The following is a 13,037-nucleotide window of genomic DNA, read 5'->3' as shown; positions in this document are numbered from 1 at the left end:
GTAGTACTTTCTGGTTACACAACAACTGAACTACTTGTAAAAGGAAGAAAGAAATGACACCCTTTCTTCCCAATATCCAAGTTGGCCCTCTATGCTAGAGACTGGGCCAAAAATCCCGAAAGACTCACCCAAGTGATTATATAAGCTAATTGATTTTTCAATAATCAAGGTGAGGGATTCTTGCTCTAGCATTTTGGCATGCACCTTCCTGAATCTCATCTCTCGCACAACTAAATGAAATGAATTGCCTTTTTGTTTTGTTTATAAAATGTAAAAAGTTCATCTTTGTCTTTCCCTGCACTGAAGGAGAATAGGGGGAAAAAATGGAAAACCTTTATAATCAACTGGAAAATGGTTTCAAATAAAATCTTCATAATTCTGAGCTATCTGCAACAATCTAAATGTCCAACAGTGGAAGGTATTTATGTGTATTGAGGTACATCCCCCCTCGATACAACGCCATTTGTGAGGCATTTCAGTGGAACGAGAAGGCTTTTTATATTTTGATAGAAAGTAAAAGTAGAGGTCAGCTTGATAGGTCTATGTGCAGCGATCATCGGTGCCGTTTGCCAAATTTTTCTATTTATTTCATTTTCTGACTACATGGTACAATGGCACTTCCTGGCCCACATGAGTATTTCCGGATACTAAGTCATTGAGTGAAAGTGGTATTTGTCACCTCAAACCAGAACATGTTATTTCTGGGGTAAGAGCTTCTAGAGCCTTTTTCCCCTCTGCCACAGCAGCTTCCAGGTAATGGCTTCCTATTAGCCGAGGGAGTGAGAAAATGACACTACGAAGCAGGGTGCTCAATGCATCTGTGACAGACTTCAAGCATGAATGAAGAACAAACCTTTGTTGTTTAAACTCACTGTGACTGAGAGCTGTATATTACAGCAGCATATTCTAGTCTTTTCAGACAATTACGGGGTGTGTATATTATAGTATCAAAGGAAAATTTAACTAGAAGGAAATACACAAAAATGTTAATGTATAGTAAATACCCTTGGGTTGGTCATTGATAAATCTTTATCAACTTTCTACAGTTTCCATATTTTTAATGAGCATTTAATAACTTTATAATCAGAAAAGAAGACTTCTCATGTTTCCTAAATGGTAAGATAAATTATAGTCTTTAAAATGTCTTCCGTATTTGTCAGTTAGATAAATGAGGCTAGCTTTTACCCTGAAGATCTCATGTGAAACACACTTTCTCTAGTATCACTAAAACTGCTGTTTCTCATCCTTTAAAAAACCTTATGACCTGTCAAATCAAGAAGTTGTATCCCCATTTTAACTCAAAAAAATGTCTAAAACATTCTCTGCATATGGACTTATTAGTGAAAGACTAAAATTGCAAAAGGTTTCTTGCTTTAGCTCTATTTCTTAGGGAACAAGGAACCAATAAAGGAGGAGTTAACAGATAAAAGGCTTTTCCTCTAGATACCAATTGTGTTACATCAATTATAATGTAAAACTCATGTGTATGGAAATTCATTTGACAGCTACTAAACAAGACAGCATGAACAAGAGTAATCTAATATATACTAATTTCAACAGAGAAAATAAATGTTTGTGGGAGGGGGGAGTTTAAAGTGTCATTTAAATATAAGTACTATTGTTAAGTATTATTTCACTCTAAGTTCCCACTGTGCTTCATACAATACCCTGCACACAGTAAATAGTCAAGTAGTTTAGGGGAAAGAACATTGGATTAGAAGTCAAGAGGCCTGAATTCTTGCTCCAGCTTCACCACTATGTTATTAGCTAACTTTTATTCCATCATTTTATCCATTTCCTCATCTGTAAATCAGGAATTGAAACTACCTCACCTGCCTCAGAAGCCTGTGTGAAGATAATGAGCAAAAGAATGGTAATACATGTTCTATTTAAATTACAAAGTATGTTGGGGGTAACTAACTTATCCCCCTTTATATAATCCTGTTATACAAAGATAACCTTTATTGTAGTATTTCATCTTATCACTGAGATCAACTATAATCAAATTCTATCTGCTTCTGTAAGTAAATATCAGGACATGAAATTGTTTGGGTGGTTGTCTGGTGGCTGGAATTTCAAATAATTTGGAGAGCAGATATTTGAAGGGCTTCTCTCCAAATTATTTGAAATTCCTACTTACATAAGTGGGAGCTAAATGATGAGAACACATGGAACACAGAGGGGAACATCAGACACCACAGCCAACCAGAGGGTGGAAGGTTGAAGTAGAAAGAGGATAAGGAAAAAGTACTAATGGGTACTAGGCTTAATACCTGGATGATTAAATTATCTGTATGAACAAAACACCAAGAGCATTGGCAACAAAAGCCAAAATAGACAAATGGGACCTAATGAAACTCCACAGCTTCTGCACGGCAAAAGAAACAGTCACTAGAGTGGATCGGCAACCAACAGAATGGGAAAAAATTTTCGCAGTCTACCCATCTGACAAAGGGCTGATATCCAGAATTTACAAACAACTCAAGCAGATTTACAGGAAAAAAACAAACAAGCCCATTCAAAAGTGGGCAAAGGATATGAACAGATACTTTACGAAAGAAGACATATATGAGGCCAACAATCATATGAAAAAATGCTCATCGTCACTGGTCATCAGAGAGATGCAAATCAAAACCACATTGAGATACCATCTCACGCCAGTTAGAATGGCGATCATTAAAAAATCTGGAGACAACAGATGCTGGAGAGGATGTGGAGAAAAAGGAACACTTTTACACTGTTGGTGGGAGTGTAAATTAGTTCAACCATTGTGGAAGACAGTGTGGCGATTCCTCAAGGCCTTAGAAATAGAAATCCCATTTGACCCAGCAATCCCATTACTGGGTATATATCCAAAAGACTATAAATCGTTCTACTCTAAGGACACATGTACACGAATGTTCATTGCAGCACTGTTTACAATAGCAAAGACCTGGAATCAACACAAATGCCCATTGATAATAGACTGGATTGGAAAAATGTGGCACATATACACCATGGAATATTATGCAGCAATCAGAAATGATGAGTTTGTGTCGTTTGTAGGGACATGGATGAATCTGGAAAACATCATCCTCAGCAAACTGACACAAGAACAGAAAATGAAACACCGCATATTCTCACTCATAGGTGGGTGATGAAAAATGAGAACACATGGACACAGAAAGGGGAGTACTAAACACTGGGGTCTATTGGAGGGAAAAGGGGAGGGCCAGTGGGAGGGGGAGGTGGGGAGGGATAGCCTGGGGAGAAATGCCAAATGTGGGTGAAGGGGAGAAGAAAAGCAAAGCACACTGCCATGTGTGTACCTACGCAACTGTCTTGCATGCTCTGCTCATGTACCCCAAAACCTATAATCCAATAAAAAATTAAAAAAAAAAAATTATCTGTATGACAAACCCCAATGACACAAGTTTACCTATGTAACAGATCTGCACAAGTATCCTTGAACTTAAAAGTTTTTTTAAAATAAATTATAAAATAAAGAAATTCCTACTTACAACAATAAAAACATGCCTCATCCTGAGAATCAAGCCACAGTAGTTGTTTAGGGTTTTAACAACTGGCACAACTCAGAGGACCAAGCAGGAACTTTGTTTCTTCTATCAGATTCCCACTGCTGAAAGTTACAGCCCCTCTCTTTCCATGCAGAGGAGTGGAGCTGACAAATTCAAAATAATCTATTTTTATTTCTACCTGGATTGACAAAAGAAAAACACTGGAAAGCGTTAAGAGTGACATGAGTGAACCCACAAGATTTTGGACTGAAGGCCAAGGAAGCCAGTAGTACCAAAGCCTGGAAAATCATCAGAGTATAAACCACACAATGCTGGTTTACTTCAGACCAGTGGTCAGCAAACTGTTTTTTCTATAAATGGCCAGAAAGTAAATATTTTAGTAGCCCCTGCAATCACTATCAAAACTACTCAACTCAGCTACAGTAGTGTGAAAGCAACCACAAACAATACGTTAAAAACTATGTCCCAATAAAATAGACACTGAAATTTGAATTTCATATAATTTTCACATATTATGAAAGAATTTTCTTCTTTGGATTTTTTTCCACCATTAAAAAATATTAAAAACCTTCTTAGTTTGCAAGTGGATTTGGCCCACTGACTATGTTTGCCGACCCCTATTTTAGATAAAGAAATAGCAATCATTTAGGTCAGGCTCTGCAGAAGTAGATCCTAAGGCAAGAATTCTCATACAAGTAATTTATTAAGGAAGTCCTGCCATGGGAAATGAGTAAAGGAGAAGGGGAAGCAGGGAACAGGGAAGGAAGAGAAATTGTGAGAGTCAGTCCTCAGGATGGCCCCCAAAAGTTCCTACCTCCTGTTATTTACACCCTTGTATAGTCTCCTCCCACAATGTATCAGGGTTGATTTCTGTGTGACCCATAGAACATGGCAGAGATGATGATATATGACTTTCAAGATTAGGGTATTAAAAACTGTTGCTTTTACCTCCTCCTCCTCCTCTTCCCCCTGCCCCTTTCCCCTCCTCTTCCCCCTCTTTCCCCTCCCCATCCTCATCCTTTTCTCCTCTCCTCCTCCTCTTCCTCCTCTCCTCCTCCTTTCTCTGTCTCTCTCTCTCTCTCTCTCTCTCTCTCTCTCTCTCTCTCTCTCTCTCTCTCTCTTTTTTTTCCCCCATCCCCATTAGCTCTGATAGAATCAAGGAGCCATATCTTGAAGATGCTCAACCAGTCCTGTGTGAAGGCCCATATGGCAAGGAACTGATTGAGGTCTCCAGCCAACAGCCTTGTGAGTGAGCTTAGAAGCAGATTCTCCAGCTTCAGATGACTAGAGTCCCAGACGACAGTTCAATTACAACTTCTTGAGAGACCCTGAACGAGAACCATCCAGCTAAGCCACTCCCAGATTCCTGGCCTTCAGAAACTGTATGGGATAATTATGTTTTCTTAAGCCACTAAATTTTGTAATAATTTGTCACACAGCAATCAGAATTCCAAAGCCACAGAGTGTGGCTTCAGTCTGATCTTGCCGGGGAACTCTGGAGTTTTAGTTAATCCTCAAAGTTGTCCTGACTTCACAGGCAAGGGAACTGGAGCTTTCAAAGTCTACTCCCTTTCAGGTAAGAACCACCTCAGGGGAACATAAATCCCCAGGCAGTTCCCACTCTCTGCATGTGAGGGGAAAAGTAGGGGCAGTCCTCAGAGAATGAACCATAGGTTCTGGTGGCTGGAAGTCAAATATTTAAAAGATGTTTTTGGACCTGGATACAGCACTGACATTACCCAATATGGCCCATTTTTACGATATGTCAAATATACAGAAAAATGTTTCAAGCTACATTTGAGTGTGCAGGTTTGCAACATGTTACAAATGAATTAACTTACCAACAAGGTCCAGCATTCCAATTTCACATTTCATACATTTCCCAAAGAAAATTTGAACATTAAGAATGTTCACTAGGTAAATCATGCATTGCCACCTTTTAGATAATTCAGCATGAAGACAATCAATAAAATCGCTTTGCCAGTTACAGATGTTAAAATACATGATGAAAAATAGTATAAAGCTTTTTGCAGGGCCACAGATATCAACTCTCCTAGATTCAGTGTTCTAGGTTCTAAATTCCGAAGTAAACTTAGGGAAGTATTGTAATGTTTAACATTAATTCTTCAATAAATCAAATAATGCTTAAACTAAGGACCTACTCTCTAACCAATATTAAAACTTTTAAATCAAACTTGGAAATTTTCAAAGGGAACTGACATAGTTATGATCTCCAAATCTTAAATCTCTTTCTTCACCTCGGCAAATTATCCCACCTTTCATTTAACCCACAAGGAACTCAAACTGGATCAAAAAATTCAGCACAACTGCAATTTTGCCAAGCATTAGTCATATAAGAGTCCGCCTGTTAGAACCAGCCACAAGGGGAAAATGAAAATAGCATAGACTTAGCAGGGCCAGACAGCTAAGCCATCAAACTGCCCGTATATGACACTAGTAGGTCAAAGCTTAGGTCTCCAGGATTACGCAGAACATAAGGGGATGCTGAAGCACCAGAAAAGAACCCAGTTCATATACACCCCATTGAGATTCTTCTCCATCCTCAAGCATCGCTTGCACATGTGCGCGCACACACACATACACACACACACACACACACACACACACACAGCCTTATCATTTCCTATTCACCCGCAGATTTATTTCTTGTAGTTGTTCTATTCTGCTCTGTATCACAGAGGCTGACCCCTACAGGCTGACTTCTGCCTGAGTTTTGCCAAGTGGAAGCACAGCAGAAGATTGGAGAGTAGGAGAGAGGAAAAAGCCAGAGTACTGCTTATCCATTCTCTCTTGGCTAAAGGGTAACAACTATGTCTTCACGGCTCCAGCTCCACTAGAAAACTCCTTCCCTCCTAGTTCCTGCCAAATGACCTCAGCTTATGCTCTCTGATAATACTACAAGTTCTTATGCCTTTCAGCCACAGAGTGGTAGAGGCTTCCTACGGCTGCTAATTTCTGTGTTGCCTCACAATCCTATTTGGCTTTTCAGCTCATCCACCATGTATGTAACCAATTCCCTGTATTCATTTCCTTCTATCTGAAATACCTGGAGTGGTGTGTTTCCTAGACAGAGCCATCATCCAAATACTGGGTGTGTCTGGACACTGATAAGTAGATTTCAGCACTGGTATGTAGGCTTCAACAGCCAAGGTATTCTTATGAATTCAATATCTATTGAACAAGGAAGTAACCAGCTGTTTTTGAGCCTCAACTATGTGCCTGTCATTTTGCTGGACATACAGGCCAAAAGTTCTCAAAGACTTTAAGAATCATGTCAGTTACCAAAAACACTTTTGAAAATAACTCACTTTGGTGCTTCAGGTTCAGGTCTCCAAGGTCTGCTCTTTTGACCTACTGGAGTCTGCAGTTTTCCTGACCTTTGCTCTTAATTTCTCAACATCTAACTAAGCTCTTATTCCTATGTAAAACTCCTTTGTTCCTAAATTATTTAGAATGATTCTGTTTTATTCAACAACCCTAGAATGATGTACACCATATAAGTGTGATTTAAGTTCACTGTGTCTAAACCTAGCCAAACAATTTGCCGTCTGAAATCTGAGTTGTCCTTATATGGCATTCCTTCTTCTCTCAAAGCAACTAATTAATTTCTGAGTCATTGAAGCATATACTTTTGATTGCCCAGCTCAATACTCATTCCAACCTTTTGTCACTTATTTCCTTTTACTATAAAGGCAGCACAGCAGAAAACTTGCTTTCACAGACTGCCTCATATCTAGCGGTGGCCAGGTGACTCTGCTCTGTACAGTGAAATACAAGTAAAAGTCAACTGGTGTTCCTCTCCCCTTCCTTCTTCTTGTCTGGATGTTATATGATACTCAAAGTGAAATAGCCATGGGTTATGACAGCATAGCAAGAAGAGAGGAAAAATTGTATTCCTTGATGGTATCTTTGAGCTGCCTCCTCCCAGACTTCCTGAAGCATTAGACAAATAATCTCATTAGTTTTTAATCCACTGTTTGTCAGCTTTTCTGGGATTTTTTGCCAAATACAATTATGTATAGAGAAGAAAATGTGCTTTTTTAAAAAATCAGATTAGCTTAAATGTATTGAGTCTTAAGATACATTTCCTGCTGGGTAAAAGCCATGTGAATCTCTAATTTCTCCTTTGTAATCATTATTTAGAAGAATGTGTCCTTACCAGGCATGAAAATAACTTACTTTGGAGTTTACTTTTCAAAATAGAAATGTTGCTAGTAAATTCAACCGAAAATATAATAATGTATTATTTTTTAATTATATTATAATGAAGACCAGAAAAGTTACTAAAGTGAACTGCTGGAAAACATTTTTTAATAATGGAAACACTGTGTTACCTTAAATCCAAATGTTCAAATATCAGATTAGCTTAACTGAGACCTGACTATATGTCCCTGTTTTACAGGTTTTCACATTAAACTAAGAATTAAATAGAAATACGTTTTCTTTATAAAGGAATATCACACAGGTAAGTATACATAGGGATATCCAAAGTCTATGGCAGAATATATTTTCCTACTGAGAGGCTTCTCAAACTAAGAAGGAGCTATGAAGCCACTGGATGCCCCCAACTCCTATTAGGGAGTAATAATTTCTCCTTCCCCTTTGGTTTTACCATCTCATTGAGTCCAGCAAACAAAACTGGCAGGATAGGTCAGACAGGGATAGTGCCATTTACATCTAAGAAAGACTTCTTTTTTGATCCTCCATCTCTCACATCCTGAGCATTTGTCTGCCTTCTTCTTGATAAAATATCAGCCTGCTCCTTGATAACATCTTTTATACTAAGGACTTTGTCCAAAGGATATAATATACTATCTCACTAATAGGACGTTCTTCTCTACCAGGCCTTATAGGAGAATAGAGAAAAGAATTAAAAACTAAATGAAAAGTAGACAGTGATTTCCTCTGTATTAGTCTGTCTCTTCTCACATTGCTATAAAGAAATACCTGAGACTGGGTAATTTATAAAGGAAAGAGGTTTAACTGACTCACAGTTCCACATGGCTGGGGAGGCCACAGAAAACTTACAATCATGGTGAAAAGCAGAGGGGGAGAAAGGACCTTCTTTACATGGTGATAGGGGAGAGAAGTGTAAGCAGGAGAAATGCCAGATGTTTATGAAACCCTCAGATCTTGTGAGAATTCGCTCACTATTATGAGAACAACAAGGGGGAACTGCCCCCATGATCCAATCACCTCCCTCCCTCAACACATGGGGATTATAATTCGAGATGAGATTTGTGTGGGGACACAGAGCCAAACCATATCATCCTCTAATACAAGACTGGTCTAGTCCCCAGACCAACCAAACTTTTCAGTTGGTCTTCTTAAATGCAGACTTTTCTATTCTTTATTTTGGCCAACATATCATTCTTAAATGAATCTTTTCTACAATGTTATATTCATCAAGATCAGTTTGTTCAAGACTCTTCTGCAGCTCCCTGTGAGCTACCACACCAAATCTCAAGTCTTCCATCTGGCTTTCAAGTCTCCTAACAACATTCCTCCTTCTGACTTAACCGCATTTACTTCCCAGTACAGCCAAATATACACTGGTCTCTGTTACATAATTTTGTATGCTTTATGTTGCAAAATACAGAAAAGAAAAGCCATATAATTCTACTGGCTTTATTAATCAAAAAAGTCTAAAGAAACAGAAGTTATAGTATTGATTAATTCAGTGCCTGTACATCATCAGGCACCCTGCTTTCTTCCTCTTCTCTCTAACATCCAGGACGATCAGTCCATTCTCAGCAGGGATCACTCTCCCTCTGCTCAAGGCATCACATGCAACAATGTCCAGAACAACAGAGGAAGGTACTTCTGTCTCTTATTTTCTTTCCAACAGTGAGACCTTTCCCAGAAGCCCCCTCATTGTCCCTCCTGACTCCCTGGCTGCCATATCACAGGTGTAAGCCTAAACCTGACCTATTCTTCAGCCATGGTGGAGAGGGACCATCACAGCTGTGTGAAAGAGGATAGACGCATGAAAAAAACTGGGCTTTCCGACCAAGAAGAAGGAATGACTGTAGGATAGGCAGACACACTATCTGCGATACCTCAGCTTCATAGCCCTACAGATTACCCTCATTCCAATGTCTGTGCCTTTGTTCTTATTTTCAATATCTAATGCCTTCCCTCTTCCTTTCTATACATACAAATGATTTCCATTCCTAAAGATCTCAAAGATATTAGAAAGAGACTTTGACACTGATATGTCAAATAGCCAAGAACATAGCCAGAGTGAGGGCAAGCTGGAATTAAAACCTAGAACTTTCTAACCCCAGCTCACACGTGCCCTCTTCCACCCTCTAAGACCTACCTCCTTTGTAAAACTGTCAGTTGTCTTATCATTCTCTCAGTTCTGTTTCAAGACAACACCTTGATACCATGTCATTCACTTCTTTCTCTCCCAAATTTCCATTATTTAATAATCAAAGATATAGAAATAATGGGAAAATCTACATCAACTCTGTAAAACATGGAAGGGCAGCATGTTGTATACATGGGACTGAGTTAAGGAAAGGACTTACCAACACATGGGGAATAATGGTTGGGATTCCACAGAAGCTCTCAAGGTCAGAGCAGCTCCAGATACAAACAGGTAAGCTATAGGCCACATGAGAAAGAGAAAACTCAAACATTTCTGGAAGTGTGCAAGTACTTACACATAGGGAAGAGTGAGACCAGTGGATATCACTGCCAGACTCAGCTTGCTTAGACAAACGGGCTAAGGAAGGCAAAGGCATTGCCCTAGCAGGCTGTTTATAAGGACAATCAAGACCTTAGAAGAAGTGGGACAAGAGTCACCATTTGCTACAACAAACATGGAAAAGAAAATACTTGGCCCAGCAGCTCACTTTCCTGTCCCATGTCTGTCTCCTTTATAAAACATTCTCTATTTCTTCCAATCAAATGAAACCCTTATTTATCAAAGTAAAATAATAGAAAATATAACTTTTCTCATGAAGTCTCTGGCATGTCAATCCCAGGAATGGTTAAGCACAGACATCAGGAAGAACAAATACAGGAAACTTACTGAGTGGAAATAAAGGCAGGTGTGGAAAAAGAGAGAGATAGGAAGAGGAAGTAGAAGAGGGAGAGGGAGAAAGAGAGGGAAAGGAGAGAGAGAAATAATGATTCAACAGTTGAAAATATGGAGACCTTCTGAGGATTCAGAATAAAAAAGTTTTCAGAAACTTCTTTTAAAAAATAAAGAACAATATAAAAACCCATCATTTGGATTTATAATAAAATATGAAATGACATTTCATCTCCGAAAACAGAAACATGTAAGGTCAGGAAAGGCTGCTTTCAGATAAAAAAAAAATACACTGGAGCCAGGTGTGCTGCTGCAGAAAACTCCACTAGAGAATTAGGAGTTTAAGAAAATTTCCCCACACTCATATGAAATGTATGAAGAGATAAATATCATGGAAAAATGTAGGAGACACGCAGGATAAATCTAGGAGGTTAAATATCTTAAATTTAAACCAACGCCAGCTGAGCCTGTTGCTCCTTAGGGATCAGGGTATAACTGGCTACTTGGACTCTGCTACTTCCAGCAGCCGTGAAAGTCCAATGCAATCCACTCGATTTCTGCTTACTAGGGTTTATGTTTCCAGGGTTCCTCCAGCCCATATTTCCATATTTTGTATCTAATTCTTGCCATATCAAACTGGACAGGGAACTCAACCCCTTCACCTCCTCCCACCAGAAGCCCACTTGGTAGATTAGTACATTTTATACTCATGTTCATATACTCCCCTTTTTTCTTCTGCCACCTCTTCTCCTCCCTGCTCCCTTCAGGATTGCCCTCATTCATCCATTCATTCATTCATATCCACTACGCTGACATTACAACAGTGACCAACACAGGCAAATGCCTGTCCTCATATAGTTTATATTCTAGTGGAGGACACAGAAGATATTTACCAAATATATAATGTCAAGTAGTGTGTTAGTTACCTAGGGCTGCTGTAACAAATTACCACAAACTGTGGCTTAAAACAACAGAAATTTTTTCTTGCACAGTTCTGGAAACTGAAAGTCCAAAATCAAGATGTCAGCAGGGCCATGTTCCCTCTGATGGCTCTAAGAAGAATCTTTCCTTGCTGCTTCTAGCATCTAGTATTGTCTTACAAATTTTTTTGCATTCTTTGGCTTATGACAGCATAACTACAATCTCTGTCTCTATCTTCACATGGCCTTCTTCCATGTATATCTCCTCTGTATCACTCTCTCCTCTTAATGACATCAGTCATTGGATTTAGAGCCCACCCTAATCCAGTATAACTTCACCTTAATTTGATTACATCTGCAAAGACCCTATTTCTAAGTAAGATCACATTCACAGGTACCAGAGGTTAGTACTTTATTATGGTGCAAATTCATGTGTTGAAATTCTGATTTTCAGTACCTCAGAATATCACTATATTTGAAGACAGTCTTTAAGGAGGTAATTAAGGTTAAAAGAGGCTATTGGGGGTGGGCCCTAATGAAATATGACTGATGTTCATTACAAGAAGAGAACAGTGCACAGATAGACACAGGGAGAAGATGGCCATCTATAAGTCACGGAGACAATTCAGAAGCAACCAACCTGTCCAAAATCTTGATTTTGGTCTTCCTAGTCTCCAGAACTATGAAAAAATTAATTTCTGTTGTTTAAGCTGCCCAGTCTGTGATACTTGTTATGGCAACCTGAGCAAACTGACACATATTTCAACATGTCTTTTAGAGAAGGCACCATTCAACCTCAATAGGCAGTGAGAAGTGCTATGAAAATCAATAAAACAAAGTAGGAAGACAATAAGAGAAATGGGGTGGGCAGAGGAATTCCATTCTCCCCATCTCTAATCCCAGCCTTGCTTACCCAAACTAGCAAAGTGTGCAGCAGAACAAAGAGCTTTTTATATAACTGCATGTATTTTCCATGTAAGATGGTTGGAAAACATAGTAAAAAAATTCTGTTAAATTTAACCTAACATCACAGCTAGAGGAACTAGAAAAACAAGAGCAAACCAACCCCAAAGCTAGCAAAAGTAAAGAAATAACCAAATCAGAGCAGAACTGAATGAAATGGAGATGAGAAAAATGATACAAAAGATCAACAAAACCAAAAGTTCATTTTTTGAAAGAATAAATAAGATTGATAGGCTGCTTGCTAGACCAATAAAGAAAAAAAAAAGAAAGAAGATCCAAATAAACACAATCAGAAATGACAAAGGGGACATTACCACTGACACCAAAGAAATGAAAGAAAAACGCCCTCCAAGACTATTACAAACACCCTATACACACAAACTAGAAAACGTGGAAGAAATGAATTAATTCCTAGAAATATACAATCTCCCAAGATTGAACTGGGAAGAAATTGAAACCCTGACAGACCAAAAATGAGTTCTGAAATTGAATTGGTAATAAAAATAAATAAATAAATACCTATCAACAAGAAAAAGTCCTAAACTGGATGGATTCATGGACAAAATCTTCCAG

Source organism: Callithrix jacchus, chromosome X (genome assembly GCF_049354715.1).
Source record: "Callithrix jacchus isolate 240 chromosome X, calJac240_pri, whole genome shotgun sequence".
Taxonomy (NCBI): Eukaryota; Metazoa; Chordata; class Mammalia; order Primates; family Cebidae; genus Callithrix; species Callithrix jacchus.
The sequence above is the reverse complement of the archived record's forward strand: the minus strand, read 5'-3'. Positions refer to the sequence as shown.